The following is a 13,821-nucleotide window of genomic DNA, read 5'->3' as shown; positions in this document are numbered from 1 at the left end:
TTCATTTCTAAATGTAGTGGATCACCGGGACATTTCGTTCTCTCGGGTGATCATTACTCAATTTATTACACGTTTGTAAAAAATAACACACGCAAGATTTGTCTGCTATAATTTCTGAATGGCGGATATTTGCACCCCTGTTTTTAAAAATGTTAAAATATTTAATTGTTAGTTACCGAAAATTATCGCCGATTGTTGAAATTCCATAGCGCTAAAAGACACAAAAACACTCGCGCAAAAAAGAAGCATCCATAAATAAAAGGAATATAATGTTTCCATTGTTAAATAATAAATACAAAATTTACACACGAAATGACCTCTGACAAATGACTGGTCGGCTCTTCTGAAGAATCTGTGAATCTTTGATGTTTACACACCTGTAGTTGTTGCCGAATCATCAAAGAAATGCCGACACTCGATTGACTTTCACCTCTTTTTTATATATCAGAAAAAAACTGTCATTTCTTTTTGTCAAGGAATGATTACACATGTTTAATTATTGCTTAAGTAAAAAAAATGTTGGATATTGATTGTGTCAATTATTGACATATTATTAATCGTAAGTGCATTTTGATTGTGATATTTTATTTACATTTTAATGATCTTGAAGATATTGTGCAATACTTGTGTCTGCTATCAAAACAATAATGCATATGAAAGGATATTTTTTTCGGTCAATTTTATGACCACGCTTCTACCAGAAATGTTTTATTGCATGGGCTTATAGTATTTAATCAGTGTCGTCAGTCATAAACAAACGAACATGTACCCCAAAGCACATTAAAATTACCACATGGTAAACTAGTGACCATATAAATGCTTTACAAATATTCATTAATTTGAAAAAAAAATTTTAATCCCGTTTCCACACCTTAATTTGATACGTGCTATTATAAGTTAATTCAACTTAATTGCCGCGCGCATGCAGTACTGCGTGACGTAAGGAAAATATCCTTCCCTGGTTGGTCGCTATTTATGTAAATACTTTAAATAGTAACACCCTAATTTTATGCACAGAATGCCCTCATGAATGATCACTCGTTACTTTACATATTAAATGTGTGATTTAACTCCGATTTTATTTTTGTTTTCGAGGGAATTTTTTGGGTCAAATGCCCTGGCTGATTTGGCGGGAATAAAAAAAAATCTGATTTGCATCTTGCTACTCATCACCTACTCATCACCTACTCATGCACCTGGCATTTTTTACTCGTGAAATTGAAGGTAAAGAATGTCAATTTAAGTGATAAAACTTTTACAATTTTCAACAATCATAATTAGCGTATTAGACGTAATAATTAGTTACACCTGTGAATCGGTGCTAAATGTCGCTTTGCATTGTTCTAAAAATAGAATATGTGCGAAAGTAAACAATGGATTTTAATTACATTTGTATTATTATCAAAATAACAATTGGACAATTTGTTATCGTGCGTTCTTTGATGTAGTACCAATTACCTTTTGTAATTTCAATCTCGTTTTATTGTTAACTAATTTTCACCAGCACCTGATTGCTTTGTTTTAATATACAAAATGTATACGCTGTACATGTTCAAATGCTAAATATTTATAAATATACAAGACGTTTACAAGATTTTTTTTAAGTTTTCAAAATTAAAGACCACGGGAATTAAGGACCAAGTAGTACTTTCTAATACAATTATTGCTGAAGATTCGCCGTAAATTACGGCGATACATCGCGGCGATTTTTCGTGACCCGCCACGAAATTCGGCGAACTTGCACGCGGCGATGTTTTACCGCGAAGTGTCCCGTCGCGACATAGACTACACTCGCGGCATAACGCGACTTTTGCGGGTTTCGCGTGTCCAGTACTGTAAGAACAACAATTACTAGAAGAAAAGGAGAGTTCTTAGTGATCTATCCAGGAGAACTACTAACAGAAGAAGAGGAACTTGAAGACAAAGAACCATCTGTGTTCAGATACTTTTTCAAGTATAAAAGAAAAGGGTGGTGGTAAGTATGTTGGAAGTTGTTATAAAATAACAGCTTTATTAAAAGTAGGGCCGGGAATATTCGAACATTTAAAAACGAATACCAATATTCCAAAAAATAGTTTTAAACTTGTGGCACATGTAGCCCAAAAATATTTGACCTGGAGTCATAAGATTGACAAAACAGTGGAGTGTGGGGGGACCTGTGTCCTATGGACACATTTCTAGTTTGTTATTCTTTTTAGCTCATCTATGCTATGCTTAGAGCTTTTCTGATCAGTCTTTGTCTGGCCTCTGTTGTGCGTCATGTTTCCACAATTTCTTTAAACAACATCTCCTCCTTAACCACGGGACAGATTTTCATGAAACTTCACTGGAATAATCCCTCAGTGATCCTTTTTAAATTGATATAAATGATTATGTTCCATTGGATAAGTAGGTCACAGGGACCTGAAAAGGGGTTTAAAAAGTGCAAACTTTAAAAATATTTTTCTCTGAAACATTGATAGCTAGAGCTTAGGTGTTTGTTATGTAGCATGGTTTAGTGGTAGGTTTTCTATAAAAGTTATATACTGTAAAATCATTATTATTCGTGGGGCACTAATTGTCGTGGTTTTCGTAGGTAGGTCAATCCACGAATTTAAGATCCTACGAAATGTCATCCCAACAAATACTTCTTCCCATGTCTCTATCCTATATATTACAAACATGCATCTGCGCTTTTCCGCCTATTTTTGTGTAATGAATGCCCAGAGGCAAGGATTAAATTTATTGACAAGCGCTGTGTGATACGTAAATATATTTACATGCGGTGAGAAAAATGCTTGTAAGATTACTTTGTATTAGGTTATTTATTTTATTTTTTACAAGAAATTTATAATCCACAATTTTTCTGCACACAAGACAGTTTACAAGAGCAAAGTATTTGCATTTAAAAAACGAAAGGCCTTGTTTCTCGCAAAATAAAATTAGTTTGGTGTATCTTTCTTGCAGATATATGATTTAAATAGTCAACAACAACAGTATTTAGCCAATCATCTGGGACATACTATGGAAGTCCACAAGATACACTATCAACAAACGGCTGGATTGATAGAAAATATAGATATGGCAAAGATCATGCTCATGGAAGAGTTAAACATAACATCAAAGTATGCTGGAATGAAACTGGAAGAGATACAGTTACTAGGTTGTTTTTTGTTGTTGTTTTTTGCCAGTTGACTTTCGAAATTAAATTATCAAAAGTAACAAGTATCTGTAGTATCAAACTGAATCCAGTCACACAAATGCATATACATTGTCACAACATGCATGTAACCCACTTTTAAGACCGAGTTTTCACAGCATTGAGTAACAGATTACATGTGGTTGAAAATTTAGAAAATTGTTATTTGATGCTATTATTTTACGTTCACATGTACACACAAGCATGTTACCTTGACCTCTGAAATAGCCATCGCTGCTTTAAAAATATAATAAAACTGTCACCGAGTCACATGACATACCCCTGACAAATGTAACAGCAGTAAAACCTGCAATTCATAGTTATTTTGGCGACACATGAACGTAGTCATGCCGTTTTATTTAGCCTAAAGTCCAGGGCTTTTCACGCTCCAATTGTGTAGGGGTCAGGGGCCCTTTACAGGCCTCTTGGTTTTGTGAATTTTTAATGTGATTTTTGTTAATAAGCATAAGTGCTAACAACTAAGGAATTTGCAAAAGTCATTCATAAGATACAATATCGCTTTATTTTTGTCATGGAATGCCAGTTTAAAATACACGAATTCACGACAGAGGTTAAAATCTAGGTGGAACCTCGCCGATTAATTTGGCATGTCTCGGCAATTTTCACTCTAAATCTAACATAAAGAAATCAATAGTAGTCTGAATGGTAAATTCTCACTTTGAAAGATCAAAAAGATATAAGTTTTGAAACACTTGTGCTCGTTCTTGATTTTGGAATGGATTAGGACTTATTTGCTCAAAATTTTGAATTTTATCCAAATTTTAAACAAGAGGGCCATGATGGCCCTGAGGTCGCTCACCTGTATATAGGCCCCCCACCCCACCCCCAGGCCAATTTTTACCCAAAGGCTTTTATTTGTTTATTTGAACAGACTTGGTAGACACCCATAAGAAGATGTTTCATGCTAAACATCTAAGTTCTAGCTCATTCGGTTTTTTAAAAGAAGATTTTAAAAGTTTCTACTATACACATATAGTTAAAAACAATGACACCCCTGGGGCAGGGCCAGTTTTGACCCCAGGGCTTTTATTTGAACAAACTTTGTAGATATTTACTTAAAGATGTTTCATGCTTAATATCTAAACTCTAGCTATTTGGGTTTTTTCAAAGAAGATTTTTTAAGTTTTTGGGGCGGGGCCAATTTTGACCCCAGGGCTTTTATTTGAACAAACTTGGTAGACACTCATTAGAAGATGTTTCATGCTAAATATCTTAGCTCTAGCTCTTTGGGTTCTTTAAAAGAAGAATTTTTAAGTTTTTACTATATGCATATAGGGAAAATCTATGACCCCCTGGGGCGGGGTCAATTTTGACCCCAGGGCTTTTATTTGAACAAACTTAGTAGACATTCACTAGAAGACGTTTCATGCCAAATATCTAAGCTCTAGCTCTTATGGTTCGTTAAAAGAAGACTTTTTAAGTTTTTACTATATGCTGGGTCGGGTGGGGGCTGCGTTCATTGAATGCCGCCTTTCCTTGCCGATCTTGTTTATCATATTTTACTATATGTATATAGGGAAAATCAATGACCCCCTGGGGCGGGGCCAATTTTGACCCCAGGGCTTTTATTTGAACAAACTTGGTAGACATTCGCTAGAAGATGTTTCATGCCAAATATCTAAGCTCTAGCTCTTACGGTTCTTTAAAAGAAGATTTTTTAAGTTTTTACTATATGCATATAGGGAAAATCAATGACCCCCGGGGCGGGGCCAATTTTGACCCCAGGGCTTTTATTTGAACAAACTTGGTAGACACTCACTAGAAAATGTTTCATGCCAAATATCTTAGCTCTAGCTCTTTGGGTTCTTTAAAAGAAGAATTTTTAAGTTTTTACTATATGCATATAGAGAAAATCAATGACCCCCTGGGGCGGGGCCAATTTTGACCCAAGGGCTTTTATTTGAACAAACTTGGTAGACACTCACTAGAAGATGTTTCATGCCAAATATCTTAGCTCTAGCTCTTAGGGTTGTTTAAAAGAAGATATTTAAAGATTTTTCTTTCGGTTGCCATGGCAACCAGAGTTCTGCATGGAATTAAATTCTTTGAACAATTTTTAAAGGTGACCACCAAAGGAACATTCCTGTGAAGTTTGGATGAAATTGGCTCAGTGGTTTATGAGGAGATGTCATTTAAAGCAAAAGTTTACGGACGGACGCCGGACGGACGGATGGACGCCGGACGAAAAGCGATCACAAAAGCTCACCCTGTCACTTTGTGACAGGTGAGCTAAAAATGTCTGATTGTGAAAAACTGTTTGCCAGGTTGTGAGAAAAAAAAGATTTTTGGATTATGAAGGGGCCTAATATCGGTATTCTGTTATAGAAGGGTGAAAAGCCCTGACACCATGACATTGTATTGTTTTGTAATACTGATATATGTTGGAAATATTGTTTCAACATTAAACATTCATTTGACATCAAAGTACATGACATCAAGGGAACAAATATAAAGCAATACAAGTTATTATTCGCTATTAAGTTTGATTCACTGAATTAGAAAGAATCTTAATGTTGTGCTCTTTTAATTTTATTTTTATTTTATGCAATGTCATTCAGTGTTTTTCCCCTGCTTTGGTAATGGTGCCGGTACCTGTCAGATTGGGAAAAATTCATCAGTTTGACTCAATGAAAATTTTACACAATATGCAAAATATTCAATGGAAATTTCTTTTATCAAGAGTGACATCAAAATTATACATAATATTCACTTTAAAACCATGTATTATTTACTTCAATGATTATTTTTGCTACTTGAGGTTGAAAAATAAGTTGATAGTGTTAACAATTGTACATAATTATATAATGTAAAGGTGTGAAACACTAAAAGTATGAAATGAACTCAGGGTACGAAGATCACTCATGTGGCTATACTTGGTTTTTATCATATATCACACTTATCAATGACATTAATTACTGTTTTTGTTTACCTTTGAATTTGCCGATTTTTGAGGAAATTTTCAGTGTTATTTTGGGAATTTATCAGTTATGAATTGGGAAATGTGCTGTCTATTTTCTATTGGGAATGGTGCCATTTTCCGGTAGCAGTTATATAAGGGGGAAAACACTGTCATTTACTGATGTGTTTGTAATTCTACAGCCATAACACTTAAATTTTAGAATTAAACATTAATTTATTATACAGCTTGGTGGCATTGTGCCAGTTTTAATTCCGCAAGAGTGCAAGTCTGTAATGGATTTCTTAGCCAAGAAAGACGCGAGACAGAAACTAAACATCTCCACCACTTACGTGTTTGCTTCAAATACTTGTAAGTTTAGTCAATATTAACATAAAATTACTGTTTCTTTCTCTCTGCTGATTGAAAAATGGGTTATTAAATGTTGAAAATTTGATACAGGATTGATTAAACTTTAATTAATTTAAAAAAAATAGAATATAATGAACTGTTAATTCTTACAGAAGCGCAAATGCTTGTTTAGTTTGTATGTGTATATATACTAAGCTTACTGTTGACATTACCCAAACCAACCCATGCTTGTCACAAGTCATTCACAAGTTTGCGCAAGCTTGCTGCAATCTAAACATGGTAACATTTCTAAATCTTGATGGTTGCGGATGCGAGCAGGTTCGCTTGCATGATAATTAAGATTGCGGATAGGTGTTGTTCGCAAACTTTCTGCAATCTAAAAATCTCACGGTCCTACAAGCTTGTGATCTTAAATACCATCGAAGATTGCAAGAAGCTTGCGGTCTTGCAATTTAAATCTTAAATACTTCATTGAAGATTGCGAAAACTTTGCAGTCTAACCAGCTTAATTTCTTTTAATACATTATTAAGATTGAGAAAAGGTTATGGTCTAAGTCACATATATGGAGTCTATATATTCTAGTGCAGGTGTACCTCAGATGAAAGAAGTTCATTATTGTGAAGTTTGTGGTAATACATTCTTAGAAAATCCAGATGAGTTCAAGTGTTCATCTCAAAACTCACAGTGATGGTCTTTGTTACAAAGGTTCTGAGGCGAAGCAGCTAAGTCCTAACAGACAGCCCCAAAAAAGTTTTGTAATTGCGGATATTCAGTCACAGTTGACAACTTTGCTACAGACACCGGGGATTTTTGAGGATATAAATAAATGTAAATCACAAATAAACACACGAAAGACTGAAAGTATAATTACTGACATCACAGATGCATCAGAATACAGGAATCTTTTAAACAGTGAAGGGGGTTTTCTTTCCAGTAACCCATATAACTTAACAGCCATTTTGAACACTGACGGTATTAACTTATATTCATCTTCAAAAGTAGAGTTGTGGCCTTTCTTTATTGCTATTAATGAACTGAGTCCCCCTCTTAGATTTTCTTGAGATAACTTGTTACTTGCAGTTATTTGGCAAGGAAAAGGAAAGCCCCCATTTAAACAAGGGTGCCATAGTCACAAAATACGCCCGTTTACGAAAAAGCTTTAGATGGAGATGGGGGCATTATGGATAAGTGTTATCTAGCAAGCAAGTTTTTATTCTTGGAACTGTGTTGTTAAATGAACCTTAAAACAAATCAATAGGGAAGATATGCACAGAATGTGTGACCTTGACCTTGGTCGCAGGGACCTGAATTTTATGCACGGCACTCAGCCTCACAATGATGAACATTTGTGCCAAATTATATTGAAATCCCTCTATGCATGTAGAAGTTTTGCTCCAGACAAGTGTTTTTCTATGAGCTCTAACTGTGACCTTCACCTTTGACCTAGAGACTTGGTTTATGTGCAGGGCACTACGTCTCATGGTGGTGAACAATTCTATAAAAGTAACATTAAAATTCCTCCATGCATGTAGAAAATATGCTCCCGACAACATCTGGATATTTAATCATCTCCAGTGACCTTGACCTTGCAAATATTAACCTAAATTAAATGTGTAACACCTGTAGTCATGATAGTTACCATTTGTGCTACAATCCATCAATAAATGATGACTAAATGGTCCCTATAACCATCTTCAAATTTTTATCTGAACTTTGACCTCTATGTGTAACCTTGACTTTGGTCGCAGGGATCTGAATTTTGCATGCGACACTCAGCCTCACAATGGTGAACATTTGTGCCAAGTTATATTGAAAACCCCCTATGAATGTAGAAGTTTTGCTCCGGACAAGCGTTTTTCAATGAGCTCTAAGTGTGACCTTGACCTTTGACCTGGAGACCTGGATCATGCATGGAGCAATACATATCATGGTGGTGAACATTTCCATAAAGTATTATAAAAAATTCTTCCATACATGTAGGAGATATGCTCCAGACAAAATCTGGATATTTCACCATCATTAGTGACCTTGACCTTGCATATATTGACCTAAAGTACATGTGTCACAGCCGTAGTCATTATAATGACCATTTGTGTTACAATCCCTCAATAAATGATGATTAAATCGTCCCTTTACACATCTTCATATTTTTATCTTTTTTTAAACGGGCGTATAAAAAGTACATGTAATTGTAATTTAATAACTAAAAAATTCTGATTTAAGATTTTATTCTAGGGAAATACATTTCATTACAATTCTTAATCTTTGAATGAGCTGAACTGATATTTACTTGAAAATTAAAATATAATTAAATTTCTATGAGAAAGTATTTACATTTGATAAGGTAATTACTGTATGATCTTTATGAACAAATACCAAGTCTACAGAACACCATAGTTATCACAGTTAAGAATCTTGACCAATGAATGAAACATGTGTAAATAAATGATACATTCTTTAGAACATACTCAAGTCCAAGAAAGAGGATTATTTCATGCCCTTTGATTAAATTCTATTTTTAGAATTGAAAGTGAAAGGGGAGTAATTGTGTAAGTCATTTATGAACAAAGTAATAACTTTGTTGTCTCCCTTTGATTAAATTCTATTTACAAAATCTGGATATTTCATCATCTTTAGTGACCTTGACCTTGTATATTTGACCTAAATTATATGTATCACAGCCATAGTCTTGATAATGACCATTTGTGTTACAATCCCTCAATAAATGATGACTAAATGGTCCATATACACATCTTCATATTTTTATCTGAACTTTGACCTCTATGTGTGACTTTGACCTTGGCCGCAAGGACCTGAATCTTGCACGCGACACTCCGCCTCACAATGGTGAACATTTGTGCCAAGTAATATTGAAATCCCTCTATACATGTGGAAGTTTTGCTCCGGACAAGCATTTTTCAATGAGCTCTAAGTGTGACCTTGACCTTTGACCTAGAGACCTGGTTCATGTGCGCGACACTGCTCCTCATAGTGGTGAACATTTATATGAAGTTTCATTAAAATCCCTCCATACATGTAGGAGATATGCTCCGGACAAAATTGGACGCCGCCCGCCCGCCCGACCGCCCGCCCGCCAGGGGCGTTCCCATAATACGTCCCGTTTTTCAAACGGGCGTATAAAAAAAAGTTGCAACATCTTGGAAGGGAGTTTGAGCTGCTATATAATAAAGGTGTGAAAGTTTCAATTCAGCATGATGTTATAACAGTGAAAATGGCAGTTGTATGTGGAGTTTTTGATCTGCCAGCGAAAGCTTCTATATTGAATATGACAAACTTCAATGGTACAGAGAGTTGTATTACATGTAAAGATCCTGGACAAGTCGTAAAGCAAGGTAAAGGACACTCAAAATATTACCCATATTGAGAATTTGGCCAATAGTTTAAAGCACGATCCCATGATGAAGTAGTTGAGTGTATGAGAACTGGAACAGAAAAGAAACGTGTAAAGGGATTCAAAGGTACATCAGGCTTACTGGCTATTCCATCTTATGATGTTGTTCAAGGCACAGTTCCAGAATATATGCACTGTGTTCTATTAGGAATCACAAATACTTTACTTAGCAAGTGGTTCTCCCCATGTCATAGTGGTCAACCCTTCTTCATTGGTAAACACATACAGACTGTGTCAAAACGTCTTCTGAACATTACAACTGCTCTTTGTGTGGAAAGATTGCCCCGCATCTAAGAGGGGCATTTTAATAATATGAAAGCCACAGAACTACAAATGTGGTTGTTGTTTTATTCTGGTCCATGCTTAACAGGAATTTTACCAGACAATTATTTAAAACATTTTGCTTGTTTATCAGAAGCTCTTTACATCCTTCTTGGAGAAAGTATTTGAATTGAACTAATAGAAAGAGCATCAATCCTGCTTAGAGAGTTTTATTCTAATTAGAGAAACTGTATAGTCAGGGATCCTGTGGTCTAAATGTACATAATGCTTGTATTCATTTGGTTTCCTATGTGCTTAAGTGGGGACCTGCATGGGCTTGGAGCTGTTTTCCGTTTGAGGATGCCAATGCTGCCCTCCTTCAGTCTGCACATGGGACAGGCAATGTCACAAAACAAGTCCTTTAAAAGAAACATATTGACTCTGACCAAATCTGATGATGGTCTGTAGACAGTGAAGAGAAAGGCAGATAATTGTGACATATGTGGAAAATTGCAGCATTTGAGGATAGACCAAAGAGAAGAAATAATCCGGGAATTACCAGAATGCCTTGCAGATGATGCAACTCATATGAAAGTTGAGGAACGTGTCCGTGTGAATGGAAAACAGTTCTGCTCCAAGAAATATGGAAAATTACAGAGAAGAATATCCTATATTGTTTTATACGATGATGTTGATCAGTCTTCGATTGGAAGTGTTCAGCATTTTATTTATAATGTCAAAAGCAATCTGGTGTATGCAGTGCTATTGCAGTATATATCCTACAGAGATCAAGAGTTTCAATTTAGTTAACATTTACATAAAGTGAGTGGGACAAATTTGGTGAAAGTTGTGCCAGTTGATCATTTAATAGACACCTTGTTGTATATCAATGCAAGTTCTTCTACACTACCAGAAAAAATTGTTGCCTTAATGCCAAGTGCCCATGGGCATGCCATTTTGAAATGAATACAGAAGATAATAAATAGATATACATGATTCTGTCATAATTATTTTGTATTACATGGAGTGGTCAAGTTTTATTGACTATTGTCTATTATACAACACAAAAGGAACTCCTATTAAAATTTATTGGTAAAATTATTCTTTAAAGAACTTTATCCACAAAATGAATACTTCTCAAATGCAATGTATCTATGAATGTATGGATGCAAATTTTAATGGATTAAAAACATCATCGAATTGACAATATTTATAACAAATATATCAGCACTAAATTCATGAACTGAAACTTCATGATCTTTATCACAAGTTGTGCAATTTCGCCAGTCATTTAGTTTTAAAGCATTTAATATCATAAGAACTGCATAACATTATACTTATGTTTTTCTTGAACACCTCTTTTCACAAACTTATCTTTATTATGTTCGTTAACTTATTCATTAACTTTGAAAAATATCAAGATTTAGTTCATGAATTGATTAAAAGGTTCATGAAGTTTGAATTTTTTCATGAACATAAACACTTCATGAAGCTTCAAGTTCATGAATTACTTTGGCTGTTCATGAAGTTGTTGATGAAGTTCACAATGTTCATGAATGATTTCACCAACTTCATGAACATTCACACTTCATGAAATTTCAGTTCATGAATATACATCAATTATTCATTATTCATGGAGGGATTTGGTCAACATATCAATGCAAATAAGAGTTAGTTAATACTGATGTAACCTTGTACTCATCCTGATATATTTTGATTGCAGAATACATGGATCAAGAAAGTGCTGCTGATCAAGGGCTACAATGTTTACATCCCCCAAACCAAACTGTCAACTGCCATTTTGGTTGGGACATGTCAAAGGCGACTTGTGATCCAACTATTTGAGTGTTTTTTTTTAACCAGGGGCAGCTTGCTGTCAGCAATGCAACAGGCAAAAGAGGCGCATAATTCTTTGTCACCAACAAAGCCTCTTAACCAGCTTGTTCTTCAAGCAATTTTAGATTTTGTTTTATTAAAATTTAAAAAAGGTTCTGGTGAGCCAGCGTTAAGTGTGACATCCTTTAATGGCATTGTTTCTAAGTGTGCCACAGCTAGGCGTGGTTTAAAGCAGTGAGGATTATGTTAAGATGCTGACCATAGTGGGGTTTTTTTTATTATTTTCATTGCCTGTGCCTAGCGAATTGTGGGGGGGGGGGGAGTGCTAAACTAAAATTTTTAGCTCACCTGTTATGTAGTGACAGTCAGCTTTTGTGATTGCCTTTTGTCCGTCGTCTGTCCGTCCACAATTATTTGTTAACACTCTAGAGGTCACATTAATGTCTGTGTCATTGTGAAACTTTATAAGAATGATTGCCTTGATAATATTTAGGTCAAGTTCGAATCTGGGTCAGCTGCTGTCAAAAACTGGGTCACCAGTTTAACTTCAAGGAAAATCTTGTCAACACTCGTAGAGGTCACATTTATGACTATCTTTATGTAACTTAATCAGAATGTTTATCTTGATAACATTCAGGTTAGATTTAAAGATGGGTCATGACGGGTCGCCAGGTCAAACCGTAGTAAAAGCTTTTTAACACTCTAGAGGTCACATTTATGACTGCATCTTCAGGACACTTGGTCAGAATGTTTATTTTGATGATTTCTAGGTTGAGGTCAAATCTGGGTCATGTGCGGTCAAAAACTAGGTCACTAGGCCAAATTAAAGGAAATAGGCCATATTTATGATTTTATCTTCATGAAATCGTCAAGTGCATTAAAAAACTAGGTCATTAGAGCTAATCATATGAAAAGCTTCGTAACACTGTACAGGTCACATTTACGATTGTATATATCCATGAAACTTGTGTTATCAGAATGTTTATCTTGATAATATTGGGTCAAGTTTGAATCTGGGTCATATGCAGTCAAAACTATTGTTTTCGACATTTATTCATCCTTTTTTGGTATAATAAAAGAAATGTTCTAATAGTGGTAAATCTTACATGTGAGTTAGAGTACATCTTTATGCTTGTGTTTTCGATATTAATTGAATATATTATTTGTTGTATATCTAACAAATGTTTTTGTTCTGTAAATCTGTTGTTTAAACTGACTTAGAAGTAAATAAGTTTGTTTCATGTAATCTGGATATTGTTTTTAATTAATGTCACATGTTTTTGTCAATCTAGCCGCAATGTTATGTATGGTTAGCTTGCAAGCATGTTGCCTGGTATGATCGCGCAAGGTTGCAAGCACGCGATTATACGTGCAGCCCCGCAACCTATGTACCATTGGACAAGCTTGCAAGCGCGCGCTTAAGCGTGCCACCTCGCAACCTAGGTATGATTGCGCAAGCTTGCAAGCACGTAATTACGGTCATAAAGGTTCCTATCGCAAGCATGCTCAACCTTACAAGTTTGTGCACCCTTCATAAGTTTATGTTAAGCATGATTGAAATTACACCTTTGCAGGCTTGATCAAGAAATAAGCATGTGCATGCTTACTTTTAAGATTGCGAATGTACCTTTCGCAATCTAGCTGCATGCTTAAATAAGATTGTGGCTCACTTAACCACAACCTTGCTGCAACCTTTATTAAGCTTGCTGTTTTGGTTTGGGTGCTGTCTGCAAACTTGTACCTTAATCATATGATAATGTTTTAAGTTCATGGTGTTTTTTTTTCCAAACTTGGCAACAATGATCAATGTTCCATTTAAAGTTTAAATAAGCAATCAATAATTA

The sequence above is a fragment of the Ruditapes philippinarum genome, unplaced genomic scaffold, assembly GCF_026571515.1.
Source record: "Ruditapes philippinarum isolate M1 unplaced genomic scaffold, ASM2657151v2 ctg2497_1_1_1_1, whole genome shotgun sequence".
In the NCBI taxonomy this organism is placed as follows: Eukaryota; Metazoa; Mollusca; class Bivalvia; order Venerida; family Veneridae; genus Ruditapes; species Ruditapes philippinarum.
This window is presented reverse-complemented; position numbering follows the sequence as displayed.